The sequence below is a fragment of the Triturus cristatus genome, chromosome 6 (genome assembly GCF_964204655.1).
Source record: "Triturus cristatus chromosome 6, aTriCri1.1, whole genome shotgun sequence".
NCBI classification, from domain to species: Eukaryota; Metazoa; Chordata; class Amphibia; order Caudata; family Salamandridae; genus Triturus; species Triturus cristatus.
In genome coordinates this window covers 706624235-706651230 of record NC_140589.1, presented here as the reverse complement: position 1 = coordinate 706651230, position 26996 = coordinate 706624235, and the positions used below count along the sequence as shown (strand labels likewise).

General features: G+C 41.5%; 1 protein-coding gene across 1 annotated transcript in view; it reads right to left on the bottom strand.

The window, feature by feature from the left end:
- The window catches only part of MCHR2 (melanin concentrating hormone receptor 2), a 1458776-nt gene that overhangs the window by 1114065 nt on the left and 317715 nt on the right, over window positions 1-26996 (bottom strand). Inside the window, exon 3 of the mRNA XM_085609231.1 lies at window positions 13156-13304. The gene's annotated coding sequence lies outside the window, so the exon portion shown is untranslated. The remainder of the gene's footprint in view (window positions 1-13155; window positions 13305-26996) is intronic.

Below are 26996 nucleotides of genomic sequence, written 5' to 3'. Positions count from 1 at the left end.
GTCCAGGATGATTCAAATGTCATTGGTGGCCATGATGAATGCTGTACCAGTGCTGTGGTTATTTCTGAATCCTGATTGAGTGTTGTCTAGAAGATGGTGAAGTTCGAGGTGGGTTGTGAGTTGCTTGTTGATGGCCTTCTCATTCACTTTGGCTGGATAGGGAAGCAGTGAGATGACTCGGAAGTTGCTCAGTTGATTCGGGTCAGCTGTGGACTTCTTGAGGAAAACGCTGATTTCTGAACATTTTCATTCATGTTTGAAAGTGGCGGAAATGATGGAGGTGTTGATGATGTAAGTCAGGGTGGTGCTGATTGATAATGTTCCAAGGTTGTAGATTCGGTGGGGGCATGGGTCTATTGTGGCTTGTGAGTGGGTGGTCTGCATGACTGCCTCAGTGTCATTTGTGGTGAGCGTTGTCTATTTGGTCAAGTTGCCATCATGGTTGGGGGTGGGTAGGTTAGCAATGAGTTCTTTGGGGCTGCATTGGTGTGTGAAGTTGCTGTAGATATTTGTGATTTTGCTGTGGAAGAAGTTGGATAGGTTGTCACAGAGTTGCTGGGAGACAGCGATGTTGGTGGCAGAGGCTGAGGGTGTGGTGAAATACTTAACAATCGAGAAGATCTCCTTGCAGCTGTTGGAGCTTCCTTGGATGCAGTCCACCAGTGCTTTTTTTATATTTCTATTTTGCTGGTGATAGCGTTTGAGTGCAGCCTTGTAGGTAGTTCTGTCGGTGGTATTGTGGCTGTCTCTCTATTTCCTAATATGTGCAGCCTACACACATGCACACAGATGTATGATTATGTATTCACAAGTAACCGGTTCAGAGGTTCTTACCTATTTTAAAGGGCAGGGTTTAACACAGCAGTTGAATTACTGTGAATTTGCAAGGAGTGAGACGTGGGTAATGAGACTCATTCACAAAAAATTCCCAAAAACTTGATAGTCAAAAGGAAAACTAATTGGGGACTAAATGGGCAAAATCCATTTACTTTCAGTGCTCAATGGTAAGAGCCAGTACATGGGATGTGCAAAAGGTCGGAATTGTATGGGTCATAAAGTGAGACCACATTGTTAGGGTCAATTACTGATATATCCACTGATTCACAGATTAGATTACATTCATGGAAAGTATGCAGGGCATTATAAGCTTGGCAGGATGTCTTTTGGGATTCCATTTGGGTCAGGGTCTTGACCTTTTTTTCTTATATGCAATACCACTACAACCTCCTCAACTCTGACTCTAACCTTTGCTCTCTTGAAACCTTTTTTCTCCAAAGCGTGGCTCTTAGTGCAATGGGTTGCTGGTCCCACCTTGCCACTGCTTTACAGTGTTCCTGCCTTCAGAGTTTTATGTTTACTAATCTCTTCATCTGTGGCACAATGCGTTATACTCCCTATTTTCTGCATTTAGTCTGCTTAGCTCCTTATGTAACTCCTCTCTAGCCCCTTTGGGTCCTCAAAAGACACAAGACCTCATTTCAAACTCCTATATTGTCAGAATCGGTACTAGCCCTTGAATGACCAGCCTTCTCAAACACTCAGTGGCACAACTTAGAAATGAGTGAGATGGGGACTGATAAAAACAGCTACAATAGGTAGGACTCTTGGGTGTTTCGCCTGAGGAGGCTGGTTCAGCATATTGGCTTTACATACTTTCAGCATACATTAAGGCAGGCCAACCAATGATGGTACGTATGAATACTCACTGTTTATTACTATTATTATGTGTGGCCAGGTGATTGCTATTAGATTTGTATACTATTTACTGTATCCTCTCACATTCAAAACAAACTTAATTTAAATCACTCATATTTACTCCAATGGGCACTGCGGTAACTCTGTTGGTGGATTTTCCATTCCCAGACAATGCTCCAATTAAAGACTTGCCTTCTTCTCCAGAAATCGAGAATTGAACATTATTGCACAATATTTATAAGAGTAATAAACCTGAATTAATTAAATGAATCCCAGTATTACCACTGTATCTCACTGTAATACGGAAGAAATGTTCATAATGGTGCACAGTGGGAAAAATTTTCTGAAACCGATTGATTACTAGCCATTGTACCCACTTATCATGCACATATCTGAGAGACGGATGTATGAATTAATTCTGCAGTCGCAAAGCCTGTGAACCTTACCCACAGAATTTGAGAAGTAATCTAAATTCTAGTTCCAATTCACAGTAGGGACTATTCTGCTCCTTCATAATCATAAGTAGGAGTGGGAATGAAGGAGGTGTTCCCCTCCTATTTGAAAGTCATATTAGAATGTATCATTGGTATGTGACTCCAGGTGCAGGGCAACACACAGTCTTTGGGGGGAAGAGAAACATGTAGAAGTTGTGAGGGGGCCAGGAGCACACGGAAGAGAGTGGGAAAGTTACTGTAAGACAGTGGGGGGCTGGATCACATAAAGGGGATTCAGGGACAAGTTACAGTGGCAATCAGAGGGACTGCAATAGGACAAGGGTGGCACAACATGGCTTCATAACAGTCAGGGGCAAACTAGCATACATGGGCTGCAGTGTGGAATGATACAATTAGAAGCTGCTAGTGTACAGGCACACAGAGGATTTGCAGAGGAGGTAGGAACATTCAGCGTGTCTGCTGATGGTGTGGAGGGGCCTGGAGAGGAGGTGCAAGTGCTGGGCAAGGCAGCATATAGTGGCTGCAGGAGAGGCAGAGGCACACATACAGACTGCAGAGGAGGCAGGGACACAAAAAGCAGCTGCCAGGGCCGACAAGGTGGCATAAAGGTATGCCTGCTATGCCAACACATCCATAATCATTCACTAACAAACGTATGATTATACATCAGAAACCCACCATAAAGCAGCAACACACCCACTATAAAATGCCATTATTGCCACCTTCATACGTCCACACAACCACATCAAATGACAATATGAATGCAAAAAATAAAAATAAATAAATTCCCTAAGGAAATTAAGTTGAGGGGTACTTAAGGTTGGCTTCACCATAACAGCTAAAAAACAACTACAATTGTACTATTAAAGTTATATCTTCACCTTCACAAACCAGCTGAACTACTTAATTCCTGCCCCATAATACACACTTCTCCTCATTTTCAAACACAGAGTAACCACCTACATAATACGCATCGTTAATGATATCATATGCAAACCCATACACCATCATACCTGTGTCCACCCACCATCATATGACCATTATAGAGTCATCCCTCTAATATCATAGGTGACTGCACACCACCATTAAAACTCTGCACAACCACCAGTATACGTTCAAACCATTGCTACCAGACAACTACACAGCCATGTTTAAACACCCAAAGGCACAGCATATATTCGTACACCCGTGTGGAATGCCCACACCATCACAGACTCATAAAGCCACATCATACACCAATCTACCTACCATCATACATCCATAAACATAATGTATTACGCGCACACATATACACCATCATACACCTAGGATCATATCGGCCATCATGCCTCAAACACATCTCATATCAACCTTTTTTGAAAAATAACAGGGGTGGGAGTTAAGGTTGACCTATTACTGCAGGGTTAGTGCATAAGTAGAAGGCAGCACCCTAGCTTACCTCCTCAGTTTTTATGGCAAAGACAGTATTTTAGGAGGTATCTGTATAGTTGTACATAGCAGCCTTACACAGTATGTGAGCAAAATCACCCTCCACAGTCTAAGTTGGCTCCTTGGTCTGGAGTGATACTTTGGAATGCACTGCAATAAGTTTAATAATGGGGAGGAAGAGAGAACCCCCCCAAAGTAAGTAGAGCACTAGAAAACTGGAATGAGCAGCAAAAATAACAAAGATGCACTATGAAGGAAGTTTGTGTGCAAACCATGCGAAGAGTAAGAGAACTCACCAACATACACAGTTGCCAGGCAAGAGATATATCTTTTGCACACTCAAATTCTGGTGTTGTCTGACCTAACCCAGAAGGGATATTTGTAAGAAGACATTTCATTAAGATGTGGTCTTCCTTTTTCTCCAGTAATATTTTCCTTAGGTAAAATGGCCACTGCACATGTACAGTGAAGTTTTCTATCTATGTTGGTGAGTTCTCATTATATAGTCACCACATGCACAATGGCATCTGCCATCTCACCCCTCCAAGGTATAAGACTGTTGCCAAGAAGAAGTGGTTTTCCACACCCAGTGTTCCCAAACCCCTGGCGACCCTGCAGATGACACACACACTCCTGTCAAGTATTGTGAAACATTCTAGAGTGATTGTAAGTCCTAATTACAACATCTATGATCTTCCAAAATTGATGTGTGGATCCAATGCTGGACACGGCAGGCTTTGAGGAAGAGACAAGCCCAGGTAAGCAATGTAATATTCCATAATCTGAAACTAGAAGCAGGATGATCACACATTTCTAATTCCATACCCTCTCACATGCAGGACACACTATTTTGAAAATGCAATATGAGGCCCATAGATGGGACAAGCACATCACATTTAAAGGGTAGTGTGAAGCATAGATGCTACTGGCCCTGTATATAGTCACGATATGCAAGTGAAATGTTACATACTTTGACAATAATGTATCCCACAAGTGCAATTGAGGTCCATCTCGGTGTATGATACACATATGTGACATTGCTCCCTGTAGAGTAATACACAGTTGTAAAATGTGTCTCAACATGAAACATATTCCCTGACAAACCAGCATGGTACAGTCATAAATAACACCACACCAGAAATAAAGCCTCTGCTTGTGTTACGTCACACTCCCACACAGTGCAACATGCAATAGTATATTCTCTGTATTTTTTACTAACAGTGCACAATGTGTTATGGTACTGACCATTACAATATGGACCCTGCTCATGCCTGTCTCCTACACCTAATTCAACTCATTCAAACATGGCCACCTCTAAAGAGCTTTAACCTTATTATGATGTGCATAGTGTAACAGCACTTCACATTACATTTCCTATCTGTTAATGTGCAGACACAACAACTAATGCTGTAACACAACACCTTGATGTTGACCAGAAAATCAGCCTCCTCATGGCTTGCAGTGATTATGGGAACATCATGTTGTTTCTAGAAGAAACAACAGAATCACACTAATACAAGCGAAAGGTACCACAATAAATAGAGATCACTAATAAAAGTGTTTTCAAATTTGCTATATCCAAAGCCTGAAATATAATGTTTCGGGTGCTTATGATGTTACCCAAGAAGGAAGGTGATAGTCTAAATTGTTACAACAGGATACTTGATTGCTAGAGCTGATCCGCTACAGACGTAGAGGATGGGCCAGCAACCGTTCAAGCAAAGGTACATGACATAAAATAAAATTTTAACTCATATTCTGCCATGTAAGAGTGCAGTAAAAATATGAACACCTGAATAACAGGGATAGAAGACACATTAATAGACATTAGAACATTGGAATGTTGGAATGTTGGACGCTCCATTGAAAACAATGTAGATCTCCGGGCTTATAATGGCTGGTATAAACCCGGAGCTCCAACATTCCAATACTTCTTTGTTCACATCTCTGGCTGTGAACAAAGGCTTCAGGGAGCCTGAGGGGATTTGAATCCCCTCGCGCTCCCTGAAGGCTTCGTTTTATTTGTTAGAACATTTAGCCCTCTAGTGGCAGAATGTTCTAATAGCCTTATAGCGCTTCGTAGCAGGGCTATACCGGCTTTTAAAGTCCCTCTGCTTTGTTAAAGTCCCTCGCCTTCGGCTCGGGCCTTTAACGCTGCAGCGGGCCTTTAATAGCCGATATAGCCCACTACGGCGGGATATAAGGCTGTATTAAGGAGGGCCTTCAGGACTATCACCCTTTCAAGGCAATCTCAGGTAAAACTTTCTGATATATCAGCAAGGCTAGACAAGTCAATTAAGGATGCCATTGGGGAGCTGTCTAACAATGTCAAGAAAGTCCTAGTGGCTCTTGATGTCAGGATTGTGCTCACAGCAAGTACAATACATGCGACTGCCAGACAAAACAAAGTCATCACTGCCAAGATGGCCAAGTCCCACAGTGACAGTACATCAGCTCTCCTTAGGATAGTTAATGTGCTGAAGTTGAAGCACCCACTCCACTCCCTCATTGGCTCTATTTTCAGGATGTACATGACAGTGCATTTCTCTGGCACCATCATAAAGCAGGGATGCAAAGGCTGCAGAAATGGGGTAAACTGCTCTGTGCCTAACTCTCTGCAGAACATGGTTTACAGACTCCTGTTAAAAGTGTTAATGAATGAACACTGGCAACTTGGCAAAGAATGTGGTCAATTATTAGTTTAATTGAGCTTTACAGGATGAATTGAAACATATGACGGTAACATTGCTTCCTGTCATACATGGAATCACTGTGCCACTTATATTGTTACTTTTACAAATAAAGAAGCTGAATACGATGTCTGCATATCCTATGGGTCTCTGTCAGAGCTAGGCCTATATTGGTGCTGTCACTGTGAGATTACACATTGCCCTCTGGGTATTGCTCAAGAGGCATTCCACCTTACAGAGCTATTTTGTGCAATGTACAACATACAACAGTCATATCACAGACAATCGAGGAGCACTTGCATTTGAGATTGTTAAAAAAATTCTATTTGAAAGATGCCATGTGTTCTCCTTTCCTGGGGTCTTCAGATTTGTGAAGGGCGTCACCAACTATGGACTCAAGGCAAAATCTTAGTCACATAAGGTGGGAAAATTAGTATAGATTACAAATCTTGTGATTAACATTTCTGCTAGAGATCAGAGTTTTGTCTAGTGGCAGTTTTAACTCGCCATAAAGTAGGGCAGAGGGCTAGTATGCCTGGAGCAGAGTGTGAATTGAGCCTGTCTGTCTCCAAGGATGTTCTGGTCTTCAGGAGTCGCTTCCCTGCACCTGGGCTATCAGCTTGTGACTTCCTGAATTGCCCTCCAGCTCCCACCCAACCCTGAGCCCTCTTCCCCTCACATCTGCAGAAACCCTTTAAGGTCAGTGCAGGGAACCCCAAGGCAGGCACTTCCATCTTATAGCACCAGACTCTCTGTGCCAAAAAACAGCCCAGTGAACAAACAACAAAGAAGGTGGTAAGAACACAGACCTGTGCTGTGAATTTCGGAAATACTAAAACTGCTGTTTTTCTACTCATACATTTTGGTTTAAAATGTGTTGTGAAAACTGCTGTTTTTTTCCACCCATGAATGTTTGAATTAGTGCCCTAGTTTCCCCTTTAGTGTGCTTAAGACTGCAGGGGCAAGCCCCCAGCCCATCCCTACCTACCCTCGTTCTTTGATATTTAAAGTTAAAAGGCAAAGTACCCTCATAGAGGCTAAGCAGAATGTGTTTAAAAGACTGTTTCATCTGCTTTATGGTTTAAACTGTGGTTAGAAAGTGTGTGCAGCAGTCAGTTTTGGATAGAAAAAAGTGATTTGCTTTAGTGTGCAATAAGAAATGTACTAATTGGCTTAGATGTGGGCCTTGTCTGCAGGGCTAAAACCTGGACCTGCAAAGTATGTATTGAGCTAGTCTGTCTCCAAGGAGATTCTGGTCTTCAGGAGCAGCTTCCCTTCCCCCGGGCCATCAGCCTGTGCTTAAGGTCACATGCCCCTTATATAAGTTTACTATTACATCTGTGCACTGATTGGTTCCTATATCTTGGGTTCCTATTGGACTTAGGGCTTAGGGTTAGGGTTCTGATTGGCTGAAGGGGTTGAGATTCTGATTGGTTCCTGAAGCTAGTATTTCTATTGGACTTAGGGCTTAATATTCTGATTGGTTGCTAGGCCTCGGATGGTATTTGGTCTCCTATTGGTTCTAGGGCTTAGGGTAAAGTTCTGATTGGTTAGGTTAGGGCTAGGTTTCCCAAGGCCAAAGCTGTCACCTGATAACTACAGTTATTTAAGCTCAGGACTCAGGGCTTCTCAGCCCAGGTTTCGAGGCTAAGGCCAGAGAAGACAAGGGCAGTTGCCTGTTTGGGCATGTTTGTGACAGCTTGGGCCTACGGCCAGAAATGCCGCCCTTTTTTCTACTCATCACGCCAACCGTAACCCATCACACACATAGCAACACACTAACAGCAAATGCATTTGACTCATCTATTACAAACAAACCTTAACCACTTCGACGCGGCTGGAAATCCCCCGCGGTGCCCCCGGCCGGCCTCCGCACATGCCTACCGTGATATCAACGCATGGAAAAGGTTAACCAATTTTATTGTCTCAAAAACCACTACAAATCCCCACAATTCACACATATACACCCTTTTGCCCCATCTGCCACACACTGACACCTTCACTCTCCCACAAAAAAACAATCTGTCCTATACCACTAACAAATCTACACTTCACCAACACAACACAAAGCCACAATACATAACTTTAATCCATCTATACACACAGTCTCTGGTCATACAAAACACTAGCTCTACCCCCTACCTGCTTCCAACAGACCCCTTTCTGTCACCACCAAACCTATACTCATCCCTACATTATTTCATCTACAAATGCCATACTCTTCTTTTTACCAAAAACACACAGTGAGACAGCCCTCACACCCCACTTCACCACACATATTACCTCTTCCAGCTATCAAATCTAAAACAAACACTCATAATATACACTATTTTCCAAAACACATCACTACCCTCTTTACCATTCAACTTCCGCTCAACAACAATACTTCACATTCCGAACCTCTCAGAGAACCACTACATCATCATCTCCTCTCACTACTGCACAGAAACAATACAGAAAACACACACACCAGCATAACAAAATAACACACACAGACTCTTGCGTAATACTTTCCATCACAAAATAGAAACATACACACACTCCCCCTCGTGACTGCACAAATAATGCACATCCTAGACGACCTTTCCTGCCAACCTTTTAAAGCTTCCCCCACACCTAACACAAATACACCAACACAACAATTCTCATTCAAATGTCTCTCATCCATTAGGCAATTAAGAGCAACTTCACATTTCCATGCCTATTACACAACAAGTCTATTCAACAAAAACAACACAGCTCGCTAACTCCCTCTCAAACACCATCTCCACCACAAACACATACAGACCCATCAAAATGCCGTCTAAGCCTTCTGGACGAGGAATATGATATAGAAAAGCAACATGATTGCTATCCTCATGCAGCCAATACCAACACTAATGACACACCTGCTACAAGTTATAAAAATACTGCTCACTCTTCTACAAAACAAAGTGACACCATCACCATAACACAATCTCGCAACTGCCTACTAATAAATGGATGATTACTTTCAGAAAACAAGCATCACATCTAAAACCTGCTCACTGAAACACAACCTGACTTACTCTCTTAACTGAATCTTGGTTGGTAGATGACATGGCTCCATTGTTGCAATGAAGTGTTCCTCTAGGCTATCAACCTTTCACACACAATCATATAGGCAAAAGAGGAGGTGGACTAGCTGTTATATTCAAGCAAAGAATACATCTCAATAAAGCTGACAAAGTTTCCATATCATAATTGTGAGGCCCACTTCACCAGATGCAACCCTACACCAACTTCCTCCTGTAAATTCCTTCTCCTTTACAGACCTCACCTAGCAACAGAACATTCCCAGACACATTTCTAGACACAGTATCAAACCTGATAACACTACACGCCAACCTATGCATTCTGGGTAACCTCAATATTTGGTTTGACAAACGAATATGCCCCATCCAAAAACCATCATCACTTGCCTTGACACACTGAACCAACATCAGATCGCCCACAAACCCACACACATCGCAGGACACATTTTAGATGTCATTTTTGCACTAATTACCTTTCAGACGATTACTCCAGTCACATGGCCAGGCCACCATTTGCTAGCTTTCCAACATGTAAAACCCCACACAGCAACACTTCCAAAACAACCTTACTTGCATCCACCTATCGACCATGGAACAAACTCAATTTTGAATATTTAGAAACACAACTAACATCCAACATATATCTAGAGACAATAAATTATGTTAAAAAACAATATGAGTGGCTACAGGAAGATTTTGTTAACCTACTACCACTCAGAACAACAAATCAGGACAAAAGAAAACAGGCACCTTGGAGTAATACAGAACTAAAAGAGATAAAAAAGCAAATTAGTAAGCTGCAACGCTTCTGCCTCAAAACAAAGAGCAATCAAGACACACTTCACCTACAGAAATCTAATAGATCATACAACTCAGCTATAAAAAAGGTAACAAAAGGTACTGTTCAGACAGAATTCAAAAAGTTAAATATGCAAATAAAGAATTTTACAAAATTCTCCAAGAATTTCGTAACCTAAATGCATAGACACAACTCATCCAATACTAAAGAATTCACCGACAAACTGGAAAATCATTACACAACCAAAGCAGGCAGGTTGGACTCCTATTTAAAACAAAGGAAAATCACCAGCACTAAAACATTTCCAAAAATACCTTCCAAAAGTAGGCTAACCCAGCCACTCCATTCCTTGTAACAAATATCACAAAGTGAATTTATGAATATGGTCAAAACAAGCAGGCCTGCTGTCAGCTCTTCTGACCTTAGTCAACCACAGATATTCAAGAACAGCCTTCTAACTACCTCTGCTGCCCAACCAGTATAAAGAATCATCAATAATTCCTTAATTAGGGGAATCTTTCCGAAAAACCTAAAAAAGGGATACATAAACTCATTATTAAAGAAAACTAACCTAGACATGCTTGACCCCGACAACCACAGACCAATCACAAATGGACCTTTTCTGGGCAAACTGATAGAAAGAGCAGCATTTGCCCAGATGTCCCAATTCATTGAAGATAACTCCATACTTTCCGACTTCCAAACAGGATTCCAATCAGGAAGAGGCACATAATCTGTCCTCATTGCCATCTAGGAGGACCTTACAAACACAGTAGGCTCCAACAGGGTTGCTGCATTACTTCTCTTGGACTTCTCAGCTGCCTTCAACACAGTTGACCATGACTCTCTAATCCAAACGCTCTACGAAGCCAGCATATAGGATACTGCCCTCGACTGGATCAGATCATATCATCAAAACAGAACAAATGTCATTCATTCTCCACCTTTGTTATCCAAACCATACTTCACAAAAGCAGTGATCCCTCAAGCTTCTATCATCTCGCCCATGCTTTTCAACATCTACATGAAGTCATTACTGGCAATCATCAATTAATTTCAGCTCACATGTTATAACTATGTAGATGACACACAAATACTCCATAAACCGGAAAGCCCAAAAGACATTGGAAACTCACAAATCTTTAGTTGCCTCAGAGGCGTTGATCAGTGGATGACATGGAGCCATCTCAAATTGAATGCTTCCAAAATGGAAATACTCACATGTGGCAAATGGGAAAATTATGACCTACTTTGTGCCTGGCCTCACAATCTGGGGGGGCCTCCTGAAATATCTAAGACAGTAAGAAACATTCGAATTTCCATGGACTCCAAGTTATCAATGAATAGCCATGTGGACAAACTACCAAGATCAAGCTTTATTACTATGAAAACTCTGCGATGCATCTTTACCCGCCTGGGATTTCCACACAAGGCCCAAGCCACTATTTCTCTTGTACTGTCTGAGCTTGATCACGCATTGGCCTCTACCACGGATCATCTTTATCAGCTGTGAAAAGACTGCAATGAATTCAGAACGCTGCTGCCAGATTGCTCCTACATCTAAAGCAACATGCCCACATCTCTCCTGGTTTGAGGCCCCTACGTTGGTTACCGGTTTCCGAAGAACCCCTTTCAAGCAACTTTGGATCAACCATGAAGCAATACATGGAACAGGACCACTTTTTATCAGGAATAACATCACCAAATACATTCAACAAATTAGTCTCTGCTCCAGATTGGCACCTCACCTCAAAATCCAACCACACAAGAAAAAAACCATAGGTGGCACATCTTTCTCCGCTCAAGCAGCAAAACTATGGAATTCATTGCATCCAAATATAAGATCCAGAGATAACGTTCTTAACTTCAGAGGACTACTCAAGAGTTTGCTCTTTCCTACATAACCACCATACTCAAACACAAAAGTACAGCAAATTCCTGTGTATATAAACATTTAATTTGATTGAATGTATGTGTCTAGATATGTGTAATTCTTGATATAAATATGTATAATAATATGTACTAATGCATCTATATAATTATTACTTTACTACTTCTATAAAAAGAAAAAGCTTTGTCTCGCACCAATGCACTATCCTATGTTCCAACCTGTACCTCTCTCAATATATCCGTTACCTCTACTCTTTTGCTAATCCCAAACCTCCTTCTACTACTACTATGATCTACAAAATAACCATTTCTAAACTCTTACCTCCTCTATCCCTTCTTGGATCACTCCAAACCTCATTGTAATACTCTGATCTCCCAAACAACCCTTCTAAATCCTTCACTCACCTATCCCTCTTTTATCTCATCCATAACTCATTTTACTACTATGATCTCCCTAATCAATGTCTAGAGATTCTTCTCTCTTACATCTCTCTTTATACTCATCTCAAACCTCGTCTTACCACTGTGTTCTCCCAATAAACACTTTCTAGTCTCTTCCCTATTCTATCCCCATTATCCTTTTCAATCCAACTAACAGACTCACATGTTCACTGCTCAAATTAACTCAAATCCAGACCTGTATATGCTTACTAGTAGTCTGCGTCCTAACACACCACTTTCAATGTGTTTTTTGAATGTACAATGCCTGAAGATGTAGGAGCCATAAGTGCTTCCTTTGTGAACAGTATTTTGTTACTACCTTAATGAAGCAGAATCTGCCATCATAGAGTGTATGTGCATGAGTAGGTGTGTTTGTGCTTTTTAAGTTTGGAATGTAAACAATTAGAATCAGTGCAACATTTCTTCAGTCAGAACGTGGGAGAACTTGGCAATCTTCTAACATATGTGGCAAGAAAGCAGGGGATGCACTTTGTGACAACTTGCTTACTTTGGCAAATGTTCTCTAGAAAGCGCCTGATGCTGGTATATGCATCATGGCTAGTGATGTAACTAGAGCTGACATTTCAAGCACAAGACACAAGGCAGGATGACATTTGTTCAATGTACTTCAATGTAATATCAGAATTTGGCCTATATGTTTGTTTGATTTTGTAATCAGGTTTCACAAAGATTATCACCCTCACCTCACTTTGTAGATTTTTGCATACACAGACATCTGCCGTAGTCATTCAAGTCCAAATGAAGTTGTTGCATTCTCTGCTTGCATATTACAACCGCCACTTTGAATTTTCTGGTGTTGCTGGTGGAGAGTTTCTTATGTTGCTTATATTACCTAAAAAAATCCCAAAGAATGTTTGAATCATTTCCATTCCATGTCATTTCGTAACACTTTTTGATTTCAGAAAAGAGCAATTTTCTATAAAATACATACAAATTTTCATTTAAAAAACTGAATAAATACAGGGAGATACAAGCAATTAAATTTACATCAATAACCGTACATCAAAACTGCAAATGCTTATTGGAATTTAAAAGGCAACAATTGACAATAGCCCCAAATTAGAGAAGTCCCTTGGTAAATTCAAAACATGTTTTTCATGCATTGGCAGGCCCTGTCTATGAAATTTGTAGTGTACGAGTTATCAAAAGGTATATCAGTTTGCTTATACAAGTGAAGAACTTTCTTATACAATATTTCCTTTATTTACTTAAAAATAAGTATCAGCTACGCAGTACTTAACCTAGAACAACAGGGGCACAGCAACATAAAAGGTAATTCATCCCCTGTCAGGCCTATATTGCACATGCAATAGAACACATTGGCCATAGTCCACCTGGTTATTAAACAAGCCGAGGATAAAGTGCCTAATCAAAATTTCATATACAACTTTCTAATTGGAGCACTGTCATCTGATCAGAATATTCCTTTCTACATGAAGAAGTTTATAGAAAAGACACAAAAGGACTAAGAATGAGATACTCATTGAGGGCCTGATTCACAAAGGTGAACCTACACCTTTGTGTATTTTCTTCTCTTCACTTTTGTGTAATTTTCTTTTCTTTCAGTGTTAACAAACACATGTTGAAATAGTAGCTCTACGAATCTACAGTCGGAGAGGAGAACTCCGCACATAGAAAAATAAGACAGGTCTATGTTTTTATGTGAGGAGTGCTCCACCCTGACTGCAGAATCTCCGAAGTTCTAAAGTTACTAATACATTGTTTGTTTGTGAATACCAAAAAAGAGTTTACTTACAATAAAGTGTACCTCCACCTTTGTAAATAGGGCCCTCTGTTGGTATACTCTTTTGAACTCAGAATTTATATTTATTGATCTTCATAGTTTCTAACATAATCTTAATTGGATCAGGCTGGAGCTCATTCAACCCTAGATCTACAAAACAATGAACAAACATGAGCAACTTAGGTCAGTTTAGGGGTCCTGCTCATCTTAATAGATACTTCAAAGACTGAAAATACAGTAGGACCTTTGGGTTTGCCCAAAACAGGAGGGTTCTGATAGCGCATCTATATATAATAATTATAACATGAAGTTCTTTGTGCAGTAAAACCATGAGCATAGATTAAGGAAGGTTGCAAACCCACCTCGGGAAAAAATTTGAGGAAAAAGTAGAGGCATAACATTATACCCAGGCCAACTCCCTGCACAATGGAATGCTATGTCTCTATTCTTGCTCTTAAACTCCCAGCAGTACAGGGAGCAGCCACTGCCCAAACTTAGACACAACTGCCACCACCACATGCAATGTATTAACTATAAATTGGCACTTTTATGAATTTGAATATATCATCTTTCCTTCTGGCTGAATCTCAGACTGAGATAGTCATATAGGGGCAAGTCACCAAGGAAGGGGAAATGACGATTGGTTGCACATCTAGAGCATTACGTGAAAATAAGAACATGTATTCTGTAATACATAAGGGAGCAGGATAGGGGCATCCTGGCCCCACCCTTGGGTCAAAGTGCAAAAAAATAAAATTTCACATTGCCACGTACTTGTGGTACTTCTGTGGGTCTCAACACAATCCCACACATATTTACCAGAGTACCACAACATTTCTTCTGGAGTGCCTTAAGATTACTGTGGGACAAAAAAAACAAAGCCAAAATGTTGGGTAGGTGTCTGTGGGGTGTTGCACGACAGTAAGGTGTTGGCTGCCAGAGGAGTGGTGTTTGCGCAGGGCCTTGCCCAAAGCCGCGCCGTATCCAACCCCACAAAGCATATGGCCAAAGATCATCCATGGCAGGGATTAAGCACCCACGGGGTTGGGCAATAAACATCATGCTATGCAGGGCTAAAGGCTGTGCACGGTGAGGGATTTGGACATATATTCAAACCCAGCACCCAATCCCGCTGCCACACATGCCAAAGACTGTGTGAAGTGGGGGATTAGGATATTTAGAAATCTTAATAAAATCTTACTCACATTAAACTGACCTTAGAAATTTACTGAAAAAACCAAAGGTAAAAGTGACATTATAGTAAGGTATAATTTTCAGTTCGAAATACAATTTTAAACTAAAAAAAAACCACTGAAATTCACCAGTTTATAGTTGACTCAAATAACTATAACTTGTGCACGTGCCATGCACTGCTTCAGACCTCCCATATTGCATCACTCCTGACATGGTCTATGATATCATCAATAACATCACTTGTGACATCTGACATGAGACCATTAATGACATTACCGTGCATGTGGATATGAGCCTGGTCTGCCCTACTCGTATGTGGGATAAAAGATGGTCTAAAGTACCTTCTGCTTCTCTTTGTGCCAGTACTATGCAAACCTTTTTTAACAGAATTTTCCAGACCTTGACTACCTATATAAAGTAAAATTAGCTCAAAATAGAGACTGTTGGTGTTAAAATGAACATAACAGTGATGTCCTACACATTATTAATTGCCCACAGGTAAAAATATTTCAGTCACAGCTTTGAAGCAAAATTACAGACATTTGTGAAAAACAAGTTCCATTCCGATTAGTACAAATTGTCCTTGGTGGATTGCATACTTCTTAGTAACTTAATTAAATGAAGGGCCATTTTCTGGATATTTCATTTGTTACTGCTCTTCAATATATCTACTCCAATTGGAAAAATGCTAATGATATCACCTTTGCTAAAAAGTGGAACATGATTTGTTATAATCATAGGCTGGACAGAGCTTATTCTACTTCTATTCAGATAGCTAGTAAAATAGACTTATTGTGTATGCCTTTAGCTTCTTTTTTATCCAGGTGTGCTCGTAGAACATATGATCTTATTGAAAAGTTAATTCTCCTTGATTTGTATATTTTTTCTTTCATTATGAACAATCTAATTCCTGAAATTATTGTGATTGTACGACTTCATCTTTCTCTTCAGTTATTCAATACCTCATTCCTGCAAATCTCTCCATCCTTTTCCCCTTCTCATCCCTTTTCTCTCCCTCTCTTCTATAAAATTACAATTTGTAAAATATGTTTATTTCTTTTCAGTATTGAAATACTTTTACCATATCTCAAATGGATTCTGTTGTTACAGTTTTTTCTGATGTAATTCTACTATGATATGTTACATTTATATTGCTCATTTCCACTTCTCCTCCCTCTACATAAATTTTCAACTTATTTGCTATTTTATGGTTTGCTATCTTAACATACCGTACGTTTGATAAAACAAGTTTCAACAAAAGATTAAATGGGAAGAAAAATAGACTACAAACTTACTGAGAAAAAAAGGATGACCATCCTAGAATACACAAATAGAGATTTTACTCTATTAAGCCATTTAAACCAGACTTTCTTATGTCCAGCAACGATAGCCACAATGTACTATGAAGTGTTAGAACAACTCCCCAGATGTCAGGAGATAAAAGCAGACTTCCATACATTCTTGGAATTTACAATGATCAGAAAATTTTGAATGAACATCTTTTCCATCATCTGTACAGTAACTGGCAAGAGACTAGAGGTTACCTCTGTGGCCTGCATACTAGGTCACAGGTCACATACACACACTGGAGACATCTAAAGCTACTTGCAGGATTATGGACCTGGCTCAGGTGCTAGTCAAGCATGACGTAGCCATGAACTGGGAAGTATGCTTGAGCGCTTAATACGAGGACATAGCTGCTAGACCTAAAGAAGTGTACCACAGCTGATATGCCACAAGCAAAGGGACACAGAAGGGTAGCATAACACATAATAAGTGGGACACTATTCTAATAATGATAACATCAAAAACAGATGAATGGCACAAAGGCCACCAGCAATTAGAACACAGTCCTCTTCTCCCACACTCTCCCAGGGCACGACAGACTAACAGTTTAGAATTCTGAAGGTGTATGCATACAGAAATGGAGACTTGAAGTCTCAGTGGTAGAAGCGAATGATGCAGTAGGCACAAGGTGCTTAAAAGTCAATATAGACTCACTGATAATAATGTTGCTCTGCAAAAACAAAGGTGAGAATAGGCTGAGCTAGTTAATATTATGTTAATGCTGGATGTTTGACAAAGTTTTTTTCTAATGATAAAGTATGCAATTCTCATTATGTTACTGAGACTTCCCGATCATCTTTACACATGGACTCTCATGATCAGTAGTTATACACTGAATGTATAACAAACATTAAAAAAAGGAACAATTAAAAAAGCCACTGTGTCAGTGGTTGTGCTGCAAGGTGAGCAAGCATTGGTGGGCTTGTGAAGTAGGGAAACTGTAACTACACATTCCCATTGTTCACTTCACTTTTGATGGGTAGGCATATGGAGACCCTTTGCTGAGGGCTACCATGCAAGGTGTGGAACTGGTGGGATCAAGGAGCGTGGAACCAACAGTGATAATCATACAATATGTCATAACTAACTTTCTAAGAAAATGCACTTTGTTGTGATTCACCTGGATGTGGAGGGATCACAAACAATGGTGTATGTGTGGTACATGTATTCCATTTGATGTGACTTAAGAAAGTGGTCTTGTGACTTGTGAAAAATTTAAGATTTTAGAAAATAGCAGTGTCTGTCTTCTGGTGACTAGGTATGGATACAGAAGTTGATGAAGTGCATAGTGGATGACTCCATTCTGTTTCAGAAGGTGTGTGAGATGTTTTAGTTTTACGTTTATTTGTGCTGTGTATGGTGTGTATGCTGTACAATTATGGGCTTCACTCACGAGTCACGAGTGGTAAAATGTAAGATTGTGTGAGAGGATTTTACCATAAGACATGCAGGACTCACTGGGGTGTCGACTAGCCATCTGGTTGAAATGGGTTTTCTGGTTGGCAGAGATATGCACCCTGTTGAAGCAGGAACCACCATTCTACTCAGGGTGAGCTAGATGCACACTAAAAGATAACCAAAGCTTACCCTTTGGTAGCTTGGCAAAGAGCCGTCAGGCTCATCTACAGAAGCAATGTGCTGAAGTATTTTTGCAACACAAGCACACAATAAGACAACGAATACATCACAAAAATACTCCACACAAGGTTAGAATAATAGAGAATTTTATTATGAATAAAACAAGACCAAAACGACAACACTTCAATAAGTATAACCAGAGTTACGCATATTTAAAGATTACATCCAAATATGGTGCTTAGAATCATAGAGTGCCCTAGCAGTTTTTTTTCCTTCTCTCTCCCCTCATATTTTTTAGAGGTTCACACATTTCATTGCCAGGCAATGGAACCCTGAGACACACAGTACACGACCAATATGCACTCGAACAGCACTACCACACGTTGTGTCTCAATACATGTTTTGCCTCAATATTTCAATATGTAGCCTCGAATGTTGATCCAGTTGTAATGTGTAGAATGGAACCCCAGTCCCAACGACTGGTACGTACCACATGTCATCTGTTTTCTTCCTATGCCTGTGCCCATTGTTCAAATGTAACAAAAACCTCAATAAAAAGAGTTTGAAAAAAAAAAGACATGCAGAACTCACTAGGGGATAAATTGAGCTAGGAAGACCATTATTTCCTAGTACAGTGGGTGCGTACATGAGAACTACTGATGTTATTGATGTACCTTTATAGTTATTAAGAAAACATGAAATGCCTCACACTGCGTGAGTCATTGATCTATTCATATACCAGAAGTACTGCAAAGGGGTCAAGTGTTAGAACGAGTCCTTAGAACCTTTATTTCCAGTCACAAATGCAATTTACTTGGTGAATATCAATACAATTTTCTAGCTTTCAGTTTATGTCAAGACTGTACCCTCTCTCATAAGAAATAGCACATAAGGTCAATGTCTAATTCGTGTTTGTAAAGAAATAAGTAGCTTCGTTGGAGAAATTGTGAAACTCTTCAAATATGCATGGATGCTCTTCAGGCATAAAATCAAAGCTGCTGAAACAGGCAAGTTCAATTCTTGCTTTAGTCAAATGATATACATGCTGAGAATGTAATCTTACTTTTGCTTACTGTGGCAAACTGGATTTTTGTTGCAGTACCCCAACACGTTTTTCCTGGTTTTTTATTCAACTTTGACTGAGGTGTACTGGGTCCCTGCTAACCAGGTTCCCAGTTCCCGTGTTTTTTTCCCTAAAACTACACAATTGTTTTCCCAATTGGCAAACCTTTAGCTACCACTGTAAGCCCCTAGCAAATAGTACCATGCTTCCTAGGGCCTGGGGTACTAAAGGAGAGTTGGACTGTTCCCATGAGGCACAGGGTCAGACTGATTTGCATATGGCCATGTCTGAACTGGGGTGGGCTAAAGAACGGTGATAGAGCAAACACAGATCTGTTGACTGGGTGTGAGTGTTTGATTGGTTCTGATGCTCCGTCCATCACCACCCCCTTTTGTACCACAAGGGCTGCAACTTGAATTGTGCCACCGTAGGGGATCCCTCATTAAGCACATGCATGACTGCCATTGCAGGCTGTGTGTCTTGGTGCAGACAAAAGTGAAAACACTACCTGTCACACATCCCTGTGTGCCATGTCCCCTACCACTGCAGATGATATTTTTAAGTCACTCCTATAGCAGGTCTGACAGCCCTAAGGCAGGGTGCTTAATAATATATGTGAGGCCATATCTGCATGAGCAGATATGCCCCTGCGCTGGTCAGCCCTATTACTGCCAGTGCAAATGACCAGGGAAGCCATCTTAAACCATGTACTGGACACAGGTGAATACAACTTCCCCAGCTACATGTTGGGTTCACTGAAAATAAGGATGCTTGGTGCCAAGCATCTTGTCTTGATAAACCCACACTGATGCCAGTGTTGGATTTATCAAAACGAGCCCTCAGACGGCAACTTACAGGTGCCCCTGGAAACCTACAACTCTCTGGTGTGCCTGCTGACTGGATTCTGTCATCCTGCCACCTGAGACAAGTTTCTGACCTCCTAATGAGAGAGCCTTTTGCTCTCAGGAAGTCAGGAACAAAAGCCTGTCGGGGAAGAGGGTGCAACACACCCTCCCATGGGATAACCTGCTGATTAGCCTCCTTGGGGTGGTGAGATTCAAAGGAGCCGCCACCTTTGGAATGCAAATCGGGCTTCCCTCACAGGAGCTGAAGCCCCCCCCCCTGTCCAGAGCCCACTTGGCACCTGGACAGGTGGGAAAATTAGCTGGTCAGGTAGGCGCGCCACCCCCAGACTAGTACCACCCCTATGGTGGGCTAACTGCGAGGTGGACACCGTTTTACAGAGGTAGCCATCATGATTGCATAACTAGGAAGTCTGGGACAGGGTACTGCCCACTTCCCACAGGAAGTGGTCATATACGAGGCATAGCGACCCCAAGGGTCAGTAGCCCATTGGCTATTGCCCTACACTCCCCTAATTCCCTTAAATTCAGTATTTTGGGGAGTCCCTGGCACAAGAGAGGCAGATCCTGATGACCTAAGAAGAGAGAGGGCAAAGAAGAGCCGCAAAAGCAGACAAGACTGAAGACAGCCCCTGACTTGGCCCCAGCCCCGGTGGCCTGTCTGCAGCCCTCATCGAAAACTGTGTCATTTATAAATAATTGTGTGCATTAGCAAATGTCTTTACCTCCTCTGTGTTAAGCCTAAGGCTGCTTGACCACACTATCCCCTTATGGAGCACTTTGGGATTGCATAGGAAGCTCTGTTCACAAGTAAGGGAACCCCTGGAGTCCTTGCACGGTATACCAGATTATTGATACATCATATAAAGAGCCAACTTCCTACATTGGTGGTGCAGTGATGGGAAAAAGACTCAGCATTTGCTATACTACTTGGTTGATAAGTGATTTCATGAAGGAATCCAAAATTGTCTTAAAAAATATTTTGTCTGATTTTATATTGTTTTATTTGTTTTCAAATAGCAGTTAGGTGCTTGGTTAAGTCCCTCAGCAAAAACAGTTTAAAATGTAACACTTTTTTTAGTAAGTCAGGATTTTAGAAAGTATTCAGCATTTTTTGTCACTTTTCTGAAAATGTCCGACCTCACTTTAAACTATGAGTGATGCACCAAGTACTGCCCAGGAGCTTGTCCTTAGGCTGTATATGAACCTTAAGTTGGACAGACTTAAGAATTTGTGCAAAGCATGGAACCTCCCCATGGGATCTAGACCCACAAAAGCCCATCTGCAAAAGTTGCTTGTAGGAAATGCCTGAGCCATGGGAGAGGATACACATCTCCCATGGCAGATGAAGAGCAAGTGGTGGATGAAGTTGACTCTAATTCCTATACTGCCCCCTCAGAAAGCAATACCTCTGGTTGTACTCCTAGTAGTGTCTCAGAAGAAATAGATACTGAAGACCAAACTCCTGGTCATAGAAAAAGAAAGAGCTGAGATGGGCCTAGGACTCATCGCTTGTGGCAGCAAAATCATACCTAGGGAAGAGAATTCAATCCCTAAAATCCCCAAATTGATTTTCCGTAAATATACAGAAGGTGATGACATCACAAAATGGTTCACACCTTTTGAGAGAGAATGTAGAGCAAGGAATGTCAACCAGAAGTATTGGGGCCCTTTTCTCTGGGAGGTGTACTTAGGTAAATGCAGGGTTAGACTCCGGGCATTGAATGAGGCAGATTCTGTGTCCTATGACCACATGAAGGGTACCCTGATTGAGGGCTTTGGATTAACATAGGATCAGGTTCAGGGAGACTCAGAAAACCCAGAGACAGTCCTGGGTTCATTTAGTAGACTTTTCATTAAAAACACTGGGTTGTTGATAAAAAGATAGCAATGTGCATAATTATGATGGGATTTACAATTTACTTATGGAGGAGCATGTGTTAAGTAATTGACTTCATTAAAAGTTGCATCAATACCTTGTGAACCTGGGGCCAGTCTCTCCCCAAAAGTTGGGGAGGAAGGCTGATGTTTGGGAAAAATCAAGAGTGACCAAGACTAGGCATGGTGGGGGTGACCATAAGAAAAGGGCCAAAAAGTTCCTCCAAGAGAAGAAGGAGGATCACTCTGAAGACAAAGATAAACGTAAAGACTTCTCTGGAGGCCCCCAAAGATCTGTCCAAGAGGAAGGGCCAGAGACACCTCACAAAACAAAAGTGCGTGCCTGGGTAAGAAATGAGACCCCAAGAAGACTTGGTACCTTAATTGTAACAAGACAGGTCACCAAGCCAGGGACCCTTCCTGTCCTAAAAACAAACCCAATTGAATACCTCAAGAGGCTGCCAATGTAGCCTTTGATATATATAGGTTAAAATGACTTTATAGTTAGGCGTTGAAAAAACATACAAACTAATGTTTAAAGAACAAACAATTAACCGAATTGACCCGAGGAGACAGTGGTTTTTAATTCACTGTGATATTCGCAAGTATTTTGCGAAAATCGCTGTGAATTATAAACCAAAAATACTTTTATGCTGTGGCAGGGTTTCAGGGGAATCCGGAGACCAAGGCTGAAGCAGAGTCCCAAGATGGCTGCCAACACTTCCTGGTTGAAGTGTTGGCAGCCAATCAGAGCTCTATATTTCCCTGCACAAGCTTGTTATTATTCATGAATTAGGAGCGATCGCAGATATCATTATTTGTTTTTCCTTAAATTTCTTAACAATTGATGAACGGATTTATACCAAATAAGTGAAAACATGATCTGCGTAACCAAATCTAACTTTCATGACAAATTTTGTGTAATTCCATCCAGCTGTTCAGGCTGTAGTCGTGTTCAAGGCTCCTATGGTAATTAACATGGGAAATTAATTTTTTTTGTCCCCCCTTTTTTTCAGCCCCAGTTTGATGAATCACCCTGAAACTTTCCATGTGCAACAAGAATCACCAGGGCACCTTTTTTGGAAAGTTATGTGAAGATTCGGCAAACAGCGCCAAAGTTATAGGCACGTAAAAAAATGCTTTTCCTCTGAAAACACATGATCCTAACAATAACTAACTACTGGCGATAGTATATATATATATATATATATATATATATAAGTATAATTTCTTCAACAGCCTGTATTTAAGTACCAATCTGTGACTACAATATCAATGGCGCATCAATACCAATGCTGGAATGGCTAAAATCTTCCTGAATGTTTGTACACATTTGAAATCCTGTTGAGTACAACAATTGGAAGGATAAAAAAAACATCCTTCAACTGGAAAATCAATTAATGGCGTGAACTGATCCATGAATGAATGGAGTATAACTGACTATAGACAGGCCCAAAGTTGGATCTGAATTGGTTACACTTTCCACTAGATGGAAATGTAATACTAGTGGTTAGTGATATTGTCCAGTCCAGGACCTTGCAAAGCTGACATACTGCATGGCAAAAGTGCTTCTTGGGGCAATGAGCACACCACTCTGAAGCCACTTACTGTTTACCTCCCTGTAGCACTATATACATACTCATTCCCCGCCGCCTAACATTCCAGGCTGGAAAGTCAAGCTGCAGGGAATGCAAGGTATGTGAATGCCAAGTGGCGATTATTTTGTTTTTCCCTCTGCCACTCAGGGCTACTGCAGCCCTCGATAATAGTCAGGAAACACAATGCCTGCAGCTTCAAGTCCTGTTAACCTTTGGTGGAGTACCCAACTGTAGGGAATGGTTTGAAGTGAGACTTTTTTCAGGTGAAGTTCAGAAATGTCGCCCTTTTTAATGAAGCGTTAATTTTCCAGACTTCACCAGACTTAATGAGCATAAAATGTTACTTTGCTACCACCTACTGAACACATGGAGGCATATTTACAAGCCCCTATCTCTACCACAGCATTGTGATGGCGATATGGGCCTCACCTTATTTACAAAGCAGCGTGGCTTAACACTGCCATGTAAATAAGGCACTCTTTCACCACTGTATTTAGCGTGAGGGCAATGGGTGTTGCGGTCGGCGTTCCACTGCAACACCCATTGATTTTGACCCCGCCTCCTATTTACAAGGGCAGCGTAAATAGGAGGAAGCGCAAAAATTAAGAACAGTGAAAACCTGATCTTAAACAGGCGAAACAAGGAGAAATGCTTTATTTCTCCTCGTTTTTGCTGTTTCCATGTGTGCTGCCTTGTGCAGCACACATAGAAACAGCAAATTGCAAATTGCCTATGATTGTTTATGTGCAGAAAGGTCCCCCTTCCTGCACATAAACAATCATTTAAAAAAAACATTGTTTTGCAGCTTCTATGTGTGCTGCGTTAAGCAGCACACATAGAATTTACCAAACGGCATTTAGAGATTGTTTATGTGCAGAAAGTGGGACCTTCCTGCACATAAACAATCTTCCCCTCATCACAGGCACCCTTGCATTATGGTGCAAGGGTGGATGCAGTGTGGCTAGGCAGCTAAAGTTATCGTCATCGCGGGGGAAACACAGGGCTGCACCATATTCTAGTAAATGTGGTGCAGCCCTGTGTTTCTAAAGTGACGAAGTGTGTTGTGAGCCTGCTTGGCGTAACAACATGCTTCAACGCTTTATATACCCATAGTCGTTATGTAGCTTAGGATGTACTATCAACTTATTGACCCGATATAACATTTAGAGCTTGCCAAAAGATATATTTTATATCCATCCCACTGTTCTTTTTAATTGAACATTTTAAATAGATCATTCCAGCTAAAATGTACAAATTGCTCTTTAATGTATGCAACGTTAAGAACATTTTCATGTATTAAAGTGATAGATGTATCTACATTTGTGTGTGGTTGTTTACACACAGTATTCCTTGAATAAACATAAAATGAATGAACGGTTCCATGCCTCACTTGTAATTCCGTTTTTTGCAATATATTGCATAAAGCAAATAGAGGGAGCTAGAAAATGGTTTTGTTGAATTAAGACATCTTTTGCAGACTTTGGACCCTAGTAACAAGGTCACATTTTTCTTTAGGTCTGGGCTGTAGACTGCGCATGTGCAGTACCTACTTTGTGGGCTTCAACCTGCCCATAGGCTTCAATTTGCTGGCTCCATTGTCGCTCTCCCATTCTTTCCCCCCATTTGGCCATGGCATGCGTATGTCATGCCTCTTCCATGTTTACCACTCCACTAGAGCAGGGACCAAATATACTATCCCTCTACTATCCCTCATTTTATGACCAATTTAGGAGCTTCTTTTTCTTCATTTACGAGCCCTCCTCAGGAGTGCTGTTGTTTTCATGCTCTCCAAGCGCCTTTTTTTTCCTCCTTATCCTGTTCCGCAGCCCCGCACCCCTGTGGTTGCTTGCCCCGTGCTTCTCCACGATCACTTCCCCTTTATTATTCTTTTATTCTTGCAGACCTGTAGCTACCACCATTGTGGCCGACTTTCAGGCACCTTTGACAGAGGCTCAGTAGGCAAAACCCGATCATTGCCGCTCAAGGGTAAAAAAACTGTTACACAGATCGAGTCTGTAGTCTCTCATTTGTTTTTGGAGGGCGCGTGGTGGCCACTTTATATGTGTGCACAGATGGGGCGTTCACGTGGGTATTGCAGGTGGGTGTGGGAGGATGGGCTCTTTGTGGTGGCTTGCAGGGACCTCTCTCTGAGAGTGGTCCGAGAGGCTTTCTGCAAGCTTGTGCTGCTGCTGTCAGGGGTGGAAGGCTGTAGTTGTGGTTGTGTCTGTGCTGGTGCTCTGTAGGCCTCAGTGCACTGGATCGGGCAACTGGGGAGTGCAGGAGATATGCTATCCAGTGCTTTGTGTGGCCAACGCTGAGCAATCTGGGGAAGAGCAGCAGTCTATACTATGAGCCACACTGATGCAACCCAGACTCTCTGCCTTCCAGACGGGCTTAAAGAGGGAAGGCCTTCCTACAGAGGGCATTCACTGCTGTCAAGAAAAACAGGGCCACCTCTGGCCCACCTACTTAGAGGGCTTCTCCAGGCCAAAGGAGCCATGGACCCGCCTGCTGAGGCTTCTCTCCCCACCCAGGATGGCAGCCCATCTCTTCTGATAAGTCTCAAACCCGCCTCTCCTAGATAGCATTAAATTCTTCATTGCTTTTTGCCGAAGTTTTGTTACAACTGCTGCACAAAAATATGGCCCAGCGAGTGCAGACATGGCACGTAGAGAGCTGTTAGCTTCTTCATTCAGTATGACAGCTCCCATGAAGAAAACGTGTCAAAATTAACTATTTGCCGTGTCTTTCCTTTAAAATGTACTGGCACACTTTAGATATATGGTAGGCGACCATGCCCTTTAAAGATATAATTGATTTGGGAAGTCAGCATGTTGTTAGAATGTGTGTTCTATACAGGCCCGGATAGGCTGGTCAGACGGGTCAGTGTTTGGACCAGTTTTTCAGTCTACTGGGCTGTTTTTTTCTGTTCATTTTCCCTGCAGGCAGTGTGCTCAAATCTATGCCTGCAAGGTCTCCCACACCATGCAGAACACTTATACAATGTGTCTTTTACAAGTACAAAACAGCACCAATTTACAAACATGGGCCACTTTATTTCGCAGTCGTATACCTCAAATTCACTAATGGGGGCCACTTTTGTTATGGTGTTCAGGCCTATTTTCTGTCCTAATCCGAAACTGCTTTCACCAGTTATGCAGATTCATAACCAACTTTTTCTCTTCTCCAAGCAATGACTTTGCACTGCTCTAACTGCCCAGAAGCAACTGGGGTGCCATAGCTGTCAAACAAGCCTCCA